Raw genomic sequence first — 13279 nt, forward strand, 5'->3', positions numbered from 1 at the left:
CTGCCAGGAATAAAAGCTGACAAAACTTTCTCAACTGAGTTGGATGTCCCACTCTTATGAAATTAGTCAGGATTGGATCCTTTGATCCCAAAATTAGACTAGTTAGGAAAACTTCTAGCAAAAATCATGATACATGTGCGTGGACATGTAGCAATTCATTCAGATTATTTTTCATTTTCCTAAATTAGCTCTAATTACAATTATTGGCTGGATAGCTTAATGGTTAAATGTAGAAGTTTATGAATCAAACAGATACGACAAAATGGCAAGTTTTACGATAAATACACTGTTTGTATAACTCTCTAAGCTTCAGTTTCCTCGTCTGCAAAAATGGGTCTAGGAATACTTTCTTCAGAGAGCTCTATGGAAGAAGATCTAAAGGATTCAGGGGTAGTGATCACCATCTATTTCCCTTTTAATTCACTAATCAGACCCATTCAGAAACCAGATGGCTCCTGGGGGCTAATAGTGGACTACTCCAAACTCAACCAAATAGTAGCTGCAACTGCAGTTGCTGTGTGGGATGTGGTAGCTTTGCTAGACAGAATGAGATCGCTTCAAGTTCATGGTATCAAACCATTGATCTGATTTATACGTTCTTTTCCATCCCTAACAGGAAAAAAGACCAGAAACAGTTCACTGTTATGTGGGGCAGACAACAATACACATTTATGATTAACTCTCCTGCTTTCTGTCATAATATAGTCGGAAGGGGCTGGAACATCCAGACATTCTGTGAAACATCACATTGGTCTGTCTACTCTATTAGTGAAAAGTGGTAATAGGACTGGCTGAACACACATGGTTCTGGAGAGCAGCAGATAAAACCTACAAGAATTCAAGGACTCCAGAGGATGGTCAATTAATCTACTTTCAGGGGCTCAACACATCAGTGTAGTTTTGGGGAGGAGGAGTTCACTGATCTGGGGCATGCTGGGACAACCCCTGCAAAGGAAACGACATATAATTACATCTTGTACCTCCCCTCGTTGAGAAGGAAGCACAACCCCTGGTAGGCTGCTGCAGGCTGGAGTCAGCATACTGTGTTTCCCCGAAAATAAGGCCGGATCTTATATTAATTTTTGCTCCAAAAGACACATTAGGGCTTATGTTCAGTGAATGTCATCCTGAAAAATCATGCTAGGGCTTATTTTCCGGTTAGATCTTATTTTCAGGAAAACACAGTATTTATAGTTGGGAATACTGATCCAACATATTTTCTGAGCAACATGGAAGGCTGCCAACTTTGTCCTGGGCAGAAAAGAGTTGTGCGGTAGAACCAGGCTGTACTGCAAGCAGCTCTGCCTCTTGGGCCATGTGACTTGGAAGACCCTGTGGTATCAGAGGTGCTGGGGCGGGGTGTGGGGGGATAAGATGCTATGTTTTTATGGTAAGACCTAAGGAGATAATCACAATCTAGACCCCTAGAGTTTTGGAGCAAGGCCATTCAATCTGCAGCAGAGAATTATAGCCAGTTGAGAAACTCCCCTGGTGGTAGGCCCTAGTAGAAATGGAGCACCTGACGATGGAACATTAAGTGACTCTGCAGCCAAAACAACCCATCACAAGCTGGAATCTCTCAGACCTACCAAGTCGTAAGGTCAGGTGGGCTTGTCAGCAATCCAAAGTAAGATGGTACATCTGGGACCAGGCACAATCTGTGCCGGGCAGAGGGCACATCTGTGCAGGGCAGAGGGCACAAGTAAACTGTATAAACAGGTGGCCTAGACCCCTATGTCTTCCACGAATTTGTACTAACACCTCTCCTTCATCTCACACCTGTGGCTACCTGGGGCTTCTTTGTGACCAGCTGACAAGGAGGGAAAATGCCAAACTTGATTCACAGATGGGAGTGTTTGGTAGGTGAGTATAAGCTGAAATGGAGGATGGCTACACTACAGCCTCACTCAGAAGTGACCTTTAAAGACAATTGTACTGGTAAGATGGAATCTTCCCAATGGGCAAAGCTTTGGGCGGTGCACCCAGGCATCTGCTTTGTGGACAAGAGAAGTGGCATGGTGTAAAAATAAATACAGAGTGATGGGCAGTGGCAAAAACAGGAAGGATAAATATTGCAAGATTACGGACAAGGAGGTATGGGAAAGAGGGTTGTGTGTGGACCCATGGGAATGGGCACAAAATGTCAAGATCTTTTGACATCTCCTGTTGCTGTCCACCAGGGAGCATCTATTGTGGAAGTGGTACTAAACAACTGAGCAGACAGAGTGACTCATCCAGGTCAGCAGTCAGCTTCTGTCATTGGCTGCCCCAGTCTGGACACAATAGGCTCATAATGGAGAAACTGTGTGGCAGGGATAGAGGTTCTGTACTCACTAAGAATGATTTAGCTACTGCCACTGCTGGCTGGCCAATTTTCCAGCAACAAGGATCAACGTGGAGTTGTCAATGGGGTACCATCCTTTGAGGAGCCCCACCAGCCACATAGTGGCAAGTGAATTACCCTGACCCTCTTCCACCTGGGAGGAGAAGCAGTTCATCTTGCCTGGGACACATACCTTGGGTATGAGTTTGCCTTTCCTGGTTACTGGGTCTTAGCCAATCAAAAGACTTGCAGAGTGTTTGATGTGCTGACATTTGATCTCAGGTAACGTCACATAGGACCAAGGGATGCACTTTATAGCAAAGGAGGTGCAGCAGTGGGGGCATGACCGTGGGATCTACGGGACTTGTGGCACACTGCATTGCCCAGAAGTTGCTGGCCTTTGGAGGACTTTGGACTTTGGAGAACTTTGGAGCTGAAACCAACATCTAAGCCAGTCAAACTGGGCTCCAAGGAGAGAACAAGTTTGAGGGCTCGCCCAGCCCTTCAAAAGCCTGAAAGAATCATCTCATTTCTACCCCACAGACCTGTAAGAAGCAAGTATTTTAGTTCTTAATTCTTTCTGACTTGTGTCCTTTCTCTCTTCCACACGTGCAATAAATTCTGCCTGAAAGCTATCGTACCACCATGCTCTCTTGGGTACTATAAGTCAAAAGCTGCCTGGCCTGCCTGGAGACTTTCTTGGTTAATATTTGGCAAGGCTCCAGCCCTGCTGGGCCAAAGGCTCTGTCATCCCATCCCTTCCCCAAACATCTGAGCAGATTCAAGACTCTCGCTTTCTAGGGTCACAGGCAAGGAATCTTGGTAGGAGGTAGGCTCTGATTCAATTTCTGTTCTTCTCCCAGGTAGATTTTACCTCTTGCCAATCTAACAATCTGTAGGAAACTCTATTCTATGTCCAAAACGTGTGATCAGCAGAATACTGATAAATGATAAAGTTCCTCTCAGTAACATTTTCCTAGTCTCCTAACCAGGCCTGGCGGTCCCTAGAGGTGGCAGTGGTGTCATGTGGGAGGGGCCTATGGCACTCAGGCCACCTTGGAGAAGGCTCTAAGACCCCCTATGCCTCTGGCTGCCCTGACTTGTCCTCTGCTAAGATGATGTTCTTACAGGTGAGAACAAGGGTAATTGCAGGCGAGGAAAGGTCAGAAACCTGAAAACCTGCCCTTCTCCTTCATAACCCAGCCCCGCTCCCATGTTCTGCAGATGCTGCTGTGATTGAAGTTTCTATAATAAATAATTCTTATCTTAAAAACATTTGGTGGGTCTAAAAATAAAAAGCACTTTAGCTAGAAAAAAGAGATGTAACGGAGCCACCAGCTGGGAAATGATATCTGTGTGAATGAAGCATGATTTTCCAGGATGAAGTATTCACCCTAAATCAATGACCATGAGTGGGTGCTGTCTACAAAAGTAGAATTCAGGCATGCCTCAGAGATATTGTGGTTCAGTTCCAGACCGCTGCAATAAAGCTAATATCTCAATAAAGCAAGCCACATGAATTTTTGGTTTTCCAGCACACATAAAAGTTATATTTACACTGTCCTGTAGTCTATCATGTGTGCAACAGCATTATGTCTAAAAAGGCAAAAATACTTTATTGCTAAAATTACCAACCATCATCTGAGCCTTCAGCGAGTCATAATCTCGTGTCTCCTGGTGGAAGTTGCGTTAAACTTAAAGCTATAGCTGTTCATTAGGGATAGAGACAGTGGAAATGTAATGGCTGTGTGTGATGTCAGAGGGGTAGTGAATGGGGGGAGGGGGTTGACACAGTGTGAGGGATAGAAATGATAAATGTCTAACTATTACATTGTTTTGTGCACCTGAAACTAATTAAAAAAATTAAAAGGGGGAAAAGATGAAGGTGAATAAGAGGTTCAAATTTCCAGATATAAAACAAATAAGTCATGGGGATGTAATGTACAGCATAGGGAATATAGTCAATAATACTGTGACAGCGTGGTACAGTGTCAGATGGTTGCTGGACTTATCATGGTGATCACTTTTTTAGGTATATAAATGTTGAATAAGTATGATGTACCCCTGAAACTAATATAATATTGTATGTTGGCTATATTTTTAATAAAAATCTTAAAAAAAAAAAAAGAGCTATAGCTGTTACCTGATCCCGTCAGGCTCTTTGTGGGAAGAAACCAATAGGCAAAAATTGGAACCACCCTCCTGGCAGGTGAATTGACTGTGACATCTGAGGAGGCAGGGCAGCTGCTGCACAATAGGACAGGGAAGAATACATTTGACACTGCAGGTGACCCACTCAGTGTTTCTTTGTTCTTCTCTGACTAATTTTGACGGTAAGTAGACAGATGCAGCAGCCATAACTAAGACAAGCATGATGAGAGGGTCTCAGACCCCTTAAAGATGGAGGTCTGAGCCATCTTGCTAGGTAAGCCACCTAGACCAGAAGAGGTGCTAGCTGAGCATTAGGGGTCTGGAATGGGTCGTAGGGGAGGGAGATAACGCGTAGACCAGCTGTAGCATGAGAGCTATAGCGTCTTCTACTAACTTTCTAAAGTTTCCCCAGAAAAAGAAATGAATCAGAATCCTGGAGGAGCTGTCATCAGATGGTGTTAACTTATTTCACAAAGCAGGGGATCCAAATGGTACAGAACTGTAATGAATACTATGATGTGTGCTCAGATCTTCTCCTTCAGGAGCAAGGCACACACTCCTCAACTGCCAGGAGTCTTACCCTGTCATGGATGGTGCCGCTGCCTTGTCCAAGGTTATGACCCCTCCTTTGGGGCAGCCCAGTCAATAACTGGCCAATGTAGGGGTACAGAGGCCTAGTCCCTTGCTGTCATTTCAGGACAACTCTGAAGGCCATCCTATTTTTAGAACTCCATTGAAGTCCATCTTCTCCCTTTGTGAGATTTTCCTGTCCTCACTCCCTCACAATTGTTTCTGAGAGCACTCCCCAATAAGTCTCCTGCAAGCACACCTCCTCCTCAGAATTTATTTCCTAGGGAACCTAGCCCAATACACTGTGTACATCCTCAACCACACTTGTTAACGTCAAACCGTACCCAAGATGGCTGTACCAACTTACACTCCTACCAACAATGCATGAGAGTTCCATTTGTTCAACATCCTTGCCAAATCCTGGCATTGTTAGGCTTTTTATTTTTAGCCAATCTGGTGGGTGTGAAATGGAATCCCATTGTGGTTTGGATTTACATTTCCCTGATGACTAATGAGGCTGAGCTGAGCACCTTTTCCTAGGGTTTTCTGGCCATTTGCTATCACTCTTTGGAAACAGCCCCAGCTCCTTTGCCAGTTCCAGTGTCACAGGCCCACTCATTTAGTGCTGTCTAATAAGGGAGTGAGTGCAGGGTTAAACCCAAGCAGAATTTATGGCTTTCCTGAAGGCTACCAATCTTGATGAATCCTTCGGTCCTCTTCGGACTTGACCTCTGAGCAGCATGAAATTTAATGGACCACTCTCTCCTCCTCCATCACCTTCTTTTCTTGGCTTCCTCAACAATGCCTCATTTCCCCTACCTCTCTGGCTGCCCTTCTCTGTCTCCTTGGAAGGCTTGACCTCCTGCAAAGGCATGGCTGTTAAATGTTGGGGTTCCTCAAGGCGCTCTTCTCATCTTACTCTGACCTTCTCTCTGGGCAAGCTCATGTGCACCCTCCACTGCAGTTACCCTCATTATACACTGAGGATTCCCACATTCCTCTCCTTTGGCACTACCCCATGACATCGCAAAGCTCCATCTCAGTTTATCCAAAGTGGAAATCATGACTTTCCCTCTGTTGGAAAAATTTCCCCAGGGCTGAGAGACCAGAGAAAGAGGCTGACAACTCCAGCATTACGTAAAGTGTTTATTAAGGGAACTTACAGATGAGGCACGTCTCCAGCGGCAGGGAGAAGACATGGATACCCTCTGTGCCCTGTGGCAGGCGCGGAAGGGTTATATAGGGAAGGGCAGGATGGATAAGGGTACTGGGGCATGACCCATGCCAGATAAGGGGAAAATGCCTTACATACTTGCCCAGGGCAGGGCAAGGGCCTGTTCCGGGAACCAGTATGTCTGGGGCATAAGGGAGGGTGGGTCAGACACTCTCTGAGGGGATTTATGGGAAGCAATCTGTTCTGGCCAGGATCTAGCTGGATGTAGCTCCAGGGTCTGGCAGTGGTCATGTCACTGAACACAGAGATGCTATTATTAGCCTCTATTCCATGGGTGAGGAAACAGAGGCACAGAGATGCTAAATGAATTACCTAAGGTCACACAGCTAGGTGGTGGCGGTGCTAGGATTTAAACTCAGGCAGCCTGGCTCCTGAGTGTATGTGACTGTAACCATTACTCCGCACTACCCCTGCCAGAGACAACTGAGTACTTTGCCCTACTTATTTTTCTCAAACTAGTGTTTGTTTTCTGATAATAAAAAGATACATGCTCATAAAAATATATACAGGAGGGGCTGGCCTGGTGGCTCAGGCGGTTGGAGCTCCGTGCTCCTAACTCCGAAGGCTGCCAGTTCGATTCCCACATGGGCCAGTGGGCTCTCAACCACAAGGTTGCCAGTTCGATTCCTTGAAGGAGCTCCTGCAAGGGATGGTGGGCAGCGACCCCTGCAACTAGAAAACGGCAACTGGACCTGGAGAGCTGAGCTGCGCCCTCCACAACTAAGATTGAAAGGACAACAACTTGACTTGGAAAAAAGGCCTGGAAGTACACACTGTTCCCCAATAAAGTCCTGTTCCCCTTCCCCAATAAAAATCCTTAAAAAGAAGAAAAAATAAAAAGATAGCCGGGGGTGGGGGGAATATATATATATATATATATATATATATATATATACACACACACACACACAGGAAAAAAAATATATATATATATATATTTATATATATATATACACAGGAAAGTTTAAAGCAGCAAGAAAAAAAATGTTTCAGACTTTTACTCCCCAGCCCTCCCCAGAAGTAGCATATTAGGGTCATCTCCACAGATGTACACAAATGTATGTTGTACAAAATGAGATAATATTTGTAAGTAATAAAACCTGACAGCAATGATAGAATGATCACGAACTCACACTGGGGTGCCATTCAGCCTGGGTTCAGATCTCCCAGCTTATCCTCTGCCCGTGTGATCCTGGGTAGTTCATCGAAGTTTCAGTTTTCCCTTCTGTAAAATGGGATTGAGGGTAGTCCAACCTCATAGAAGAACAGGCCTTATTATCCTGAGATAATACATCAGGAGAAATGCATAGTATGGTTCCTGGCATCCAGTGAGTGCTCAGTACAAGTTTAGCTACAGTGATGATTATTCGTGGCTCATGTATGCTTCTTAGGTCAGTGAGCCTCCAGCCCAAGGAAGATCTGAATTCTGGTCACAGAGAGAAGCAAAGGGTGAAAGTTACAGACTGTCTGAGGGCTGAGGTGAGAGGCCTGTTATGTAACCCTGACTGTGGTCAGGATCTGGCAGTGCAGAAGCAGTTCAGAAAGTGAGGTGCATGGGGGTCAGGATATGGATTATGTACTGGGGGTTGGGGTGAAAGCTAGAGTACTGCTGGAGCAAAGAACAGCAGAACCTGCCCTCTGATAGGGAGGATTCTCTCATGTGCACTGAGTGTAATTGTTCTCCAGGCGCTGAAACTTGCCCAACAGTCTCCTCCCTCCAAGTAAATAGGTGTTGCTATTCTGAGCAAGGCCTGTGATAAAAATACTTGCTTTGCTTTGGAGAGATTTTTTTTTTTAAGCCATGAAAATAACAGGGCAGTAGGCTGTCTATTTTAGGTTGGGGCCTTTGGCTCACTTTCAAAGTCACGGCCCAAATGAGATCTATTTAGAAACAGGTCACTGCACACTTTGCAGGCGTTGATCGTCCGGTAGAACAAGCCTGGATGGATGCATTCTGGGACCTGTACCCGAGGGGCAGCGTTGGAGGGAATGTCGGGCCTTTGTTTATGCCTGAATGTAAATATGAGCCCGGGTGTCTCTCCCTGGGCCTCGGAACTCGCCCTCCCCTCCCCCCTTCACCCCTCTTCCCCTCCCTCCCCTCCTCCTCCACCCCCACTCTGCCAGTTCTCAGGAGGCGGAGCTGCCAGTCCATCTATCTCTCCACTGTACGAATCCTGGGTCATGGTAAGGCTGGTGCAGGGGAAATGCTCCCACCTTCTCTGTAAATCAGCAGGGCACGCTGCAGGGCACGTCGAAACAGGGCACGTTGGAGACTATCATCTGGAACTGGCCTGAAGTTTTCCATTCTCAGTGGACCAAAGGGTGCCTTTGGGGACTGAGAAAGACAATGTGGAGGGGACGGTCTGAAATACAGTGGAAAGAACCAGAGCAGACTTAAGATCGAATCTTGACCCTGGCTCCCCCACTGGCTGTGTGATCTCAGAGAGGTAACTTCATCTCTCCATCCCTTGTTTTCTTATTAGTGTAAATGGAGATAATAAAGCAAACCTTAAGAACTATTGGGAGGATTAAAGAAAATAATGTATTTCAAAAGCATCTAGCACATACACAGTGGCCACGAAGTCTGCAAACAGATAAATTTCCAGAATAAATGGTTTATTGATAATACGTAATAAAATTCTCTATTTTCCAGAGTTTAGGGTCACCTTGTGGTAATAATAATTGCAAGTACTTATATGGTACTTACCATGTGCCAGGCACTGTTCTAAAGGCTTTACATCCATGTATCGACTCATTAATTCTTCATAACAACCCTATGACGTAGGCCATATATCATTCCCATTTTACAGATGAGAAAACTGAGCCTCAAAAGTTAAATGACTTACCCAAGACCACAGGACTAGCAAGTGGCAGAACCAAGAATCAAACCTAGGTAGTTAACCATTATACTATAGTTAACTATTTTGCTATAGCTGCTTTTTCTAATACAACTGATGTCTTGACACTCAGATAATGCTAAAAGAGGAAAATAATGACAATTATGATGGTCACAGAGTCCTAGTATTGCAAAAGTCTCTTAAAAGGTCACCCAGTGACTGTAGTCTTAACCTTCTGCTTTTCTCACTCAAGAATACACCAAAAATATTTGGGAGGTAGTTAGCAAATATTTTTTGACTTTTCCCAATCTGATAGGTGAAAAGTGTCCTCTCAATGTGGTTTCTCTTATTATGAGGGTGGTTATCTTTTTTACATGTTTGAGTTATATGCGTCTTCCTTTCTTTTAATTTTCTTTTCATATCCTTTGATTAATTTTCTTTGGGGTACTTGGTCTTTTCTTAGTGATTTTTAGAGCTCTTTTTATATTGGAGAAACCAATCCTTTCCTTGTAAATTGAACTGTAAATATTTTTTCCCAGTGTGCCATTTGACCTTTTATTTCACTTAAGGTATTTATTACCATGCAGGAAGTTGACTTTTATGTGGTTGAATTTATCAACCATTTTTTTTATAGCTGCTGGCATTTGTATCATGCTTGAAACTGCCTCCCCTGCATTGAAAAAAAATGTTTTTTAACTTTTCCATGGTTTCCTCTAGTAGGCCTATGGTTTCACTTTTTAAGTTTAAATTTTTCAGTCATTTGAGTTTCACTTTGGTGTCATTTTCAAACTAGATATCAAAGCTTTTCCTCTTTTTTCTAGGTGCTAGGGAAACAGCACTTAGAGCCCCATTCTTCTACATGCTTGGTACTTCCAAGTTCAGCATGGAATTTCTGTCCAGTTCTCCTTGGTTCCAATCTTAATAGGAAAATTTGGCTTTAATTTGGTGTATTTGTTTCCAGGGCTGCCAGAACAAAGTAATGCAAACTGGGTGGCTTAAAAAAACAGAAGTGTATTCTCTCACAGTTCCACAGGCTGGAAGTCTGAGATCAAGGTGTCACTAGCGCTATGCTCCGTCTGAGACTCTGGGTAGAATCCTTCTTTTGCCTTTTTCCTACCTTCTGATGGCGGCCAGCAATCCTTAGCATTCCTTAGCTTGCAGCTCCATCACTCCAGTCTCTGCCTCTGTTGTCACATGGTATTCTCCCTATGGATCTCTGTCTTCTGTTCTTATACGGACATCAGTCATACTGGGCTAGCACACACTCTACTCCAGTACGACCTCATCTCTCCTTGATTACCTCTGCAAAGACTCTATTTCCAAATAAAGCCACATTAGCAGTTCTGGGGTTAGGATTTCAATATATTTTGGGGCGGGGGACACAATTCAACCCATAACATTTGTTCATCAAAATTATCTAACCTCCAGTAGACAGTTTAAAAGTTACAGGATAAATCATAAACAAAAAAAAGCATCAAAATACAGATGAAAGACTTCTGTGGCTTGAAAACCTCCAAAACTACCACAACAATAACTATAACTACAAAGTCACTAAAAATAAATGAAAGCTTCAAACTAAAAAGGCAAACAAAAGACAAGGAACGAACACTTGCAGTCAGTAGATAAGATGTTAATTGCATTATCATAAAAATAATTCACACATATTGATAAGAAAATGTGCCAATACCCCAGTAGTCAAAGGTCATGAACAGATAAGTCAGAAAACAGGGAACATATATGTGGGAAAATATTCACCTGCACGATTAAAGAGATGCAACTTAAAGCAGTGATAAAATACTCTTCTTTTTCTAATAACCAACAGAAAAAAATTATAATATGTTGTGCTGACAAAAGGATAGTGAAACTGGCTATCTCACCTGCCACCCCTGGTACCGTAGCACCCTTTTGGAAAACAGGCTGGCAATATAGATCAAGGGCAATAAAAATGTTTATTCCAGTTGATCCAGTAATTCCACTTCTGGGACTCTATTCTAGAAAAATAATCTGAAGTATGGAAGCTATTTGAAAAGGTAGAGGAAAGGGACATTTATTAGATACCTACTAGAGGCCAAGCTCTTTGCATATCTTATTTGATTTAATTCTCTCAATAACCTGATGAGGTCCGTATTCTTTGCTCTATTTACAGATAAGCAAACCAAGGCTCTGTGAGGTTAGGCCCTAGTCCAAGGTCTGACAACCCTGACCTTTGACCTGAGGTGATCCAGTTCTAAAGCCACTGGGCTCTTAGCTCCCCATGGCTACTTGGGAGGCAGAGCCACCCTGGCCCCTTCTTGAGGCCAGCTCACCCATCTGCCAAATTCAGGAGGTGGGGGTGAGGGTGGGATGTTTCACTGAAGGGTCTCTAAAGTTTTTTTAAGCTCTAAGCTTTTGTGAATCTATTTATTATGGTAAGTAAACCTCAGGAAGGATAAATACAGAAATGAGTAAGAACTGTGTTGAAAATATTAGATACACTTCATTTCCCCCTTCAGCTTTGGGACTTTCAACCAAGATTAATCTTTGTTTTGGATTTTCATTTTGGGTATATTGATATTTTCTTAATTCAAATTAGCTACTTACTATTTTGAGTGCCTATTTATTTATTGAACAAATATATTGTAATGGTTAAAAGGACAGGTTCCATATATGTGAGTTCATTAGAGTACTTTTGCAAATCTTCATTTTGAAATTATATAAAAAATAAGTAATTATTTAAAAAAAAATAAGGGAGGGGAGTTGAACTGCTTGAATTGGATCCAGAACTCACCCTTGTTAGCTTAGATGTATGTCCTTGCCTCAGTTCCCTCATCTGTAAAATGGTTAATTATGGTTAATTATGGTTGATAAGGGTTGTTATGAGATTGAATCATATGATTTACAACCTACCATATGCCTTATGGCATTGTGCTTGATATATAGTTAGCTCTCAATCACTGTTAACTATTGTTAATTTCTTTTCTACGTTAACCAATTTACTTTGCAGTCATTTGGCTTCTGTAAGTATTTTCTAACAGAAAACATTGCCTTTCCTGATAGAGCAAATGTGGACAGGACTACAGCATTAGTAGAAGGAATCTGAGGAGGAAGATAAAACCAAAGTTGCCTAGAATTGTAATGAGGGAATGAAATAAGACAAAACAATCTCTGGAATTTTTCTGCACAAACCATATTTGAGGTTTGGGAAAGGGCTGCACAGGTAGGCTCGATTTCTATTAATTTGGTATCAGAAGCTTCTAACTAAGGTTGACCTCTTGTATCTTCTCGAAGTCTGTCCCTTCTAGAGCGGTAGGTGAAGGGGTACAAATTTAAGCTGAATCCCAGAGGATCCCATCCCTACCTACTGAACAAAGCTCCTCAATTCTCATCTCCTCAAAGTTGTGGGGCCAATGTGTCCTTGTAAAGGATGTAAATATTGTTCATCAAAATAATAAGAATACCCAAATTCTTACCACGTAGTAAACCTAAGCCTGGTGAAGGTGGACAATTGGCTTCTCCAATATCAAACTCTGTGAATCCACAAGAGCCTCAGAGGCTGGTGGGGTGAAGCAGACCATCTGAGGGCACAGAACTGGAGAAGCAAGGCTGAAAGGCACTGGATAGACCTCTCCCATGGTGCCTGGAACACTCCTTCAGGTCAAAGATACTCTACCTCTGCAAGTGTGTGTATAGCCCCTGAGTGATTCTCATGTTCTAGGATCTCTTCAGAAGATGAAAAAGAATGACCTTAATTGAGTGTCAAGACTGCCAGAGAGGAAATCAATAGGTAATCGCCAGAGCATCTATTTAGGACTCTGTTACAAGTGATAGAAATACTAACTGGATGGATTTAGGTTCCAACAAAGGGAATGCAATGCTGCATGGAACTGAAAAGTCCAGGTCTGGTTGGTTGCAGGTCAGGCTAGTTTCAGTGCTCAACAAATACCAGCAGGACCCTGCATGACTCCAGCCAGGCTCAGATCTCATTGTGTGAAGGAAGCCGAGGCAGCCTTCCTTCCCCACAAGGTTCAAGTCCATGGGAAAACTCAGAAGACATTTGGGAGCTTCCTCAAAAATCCTGAGATTCACTTTAATTGGATTCAGTTGTGTCTTGTGTTCATCCCTGAACCAATTACAGCGACCAGGGGCACGTGCCATTCTGGCCAGGCCTGAGTCACATGTTGTGTA

The sequence above is a fragment of the Rhinolophus sinicus genome, linkage group LG10, assembly GCF_036562045.2.
Source record: "Rhinolophus sinicus isolate RSC01 linkage group LG10, ASM3656204v1, whole genome shotgun sequence".
NCBI lineage: Eukaryota > Metazoa > Chordata > Mammalia > Chiroptera > Rhinolophidae > Rhinolophus > Rhinolophus sinicus.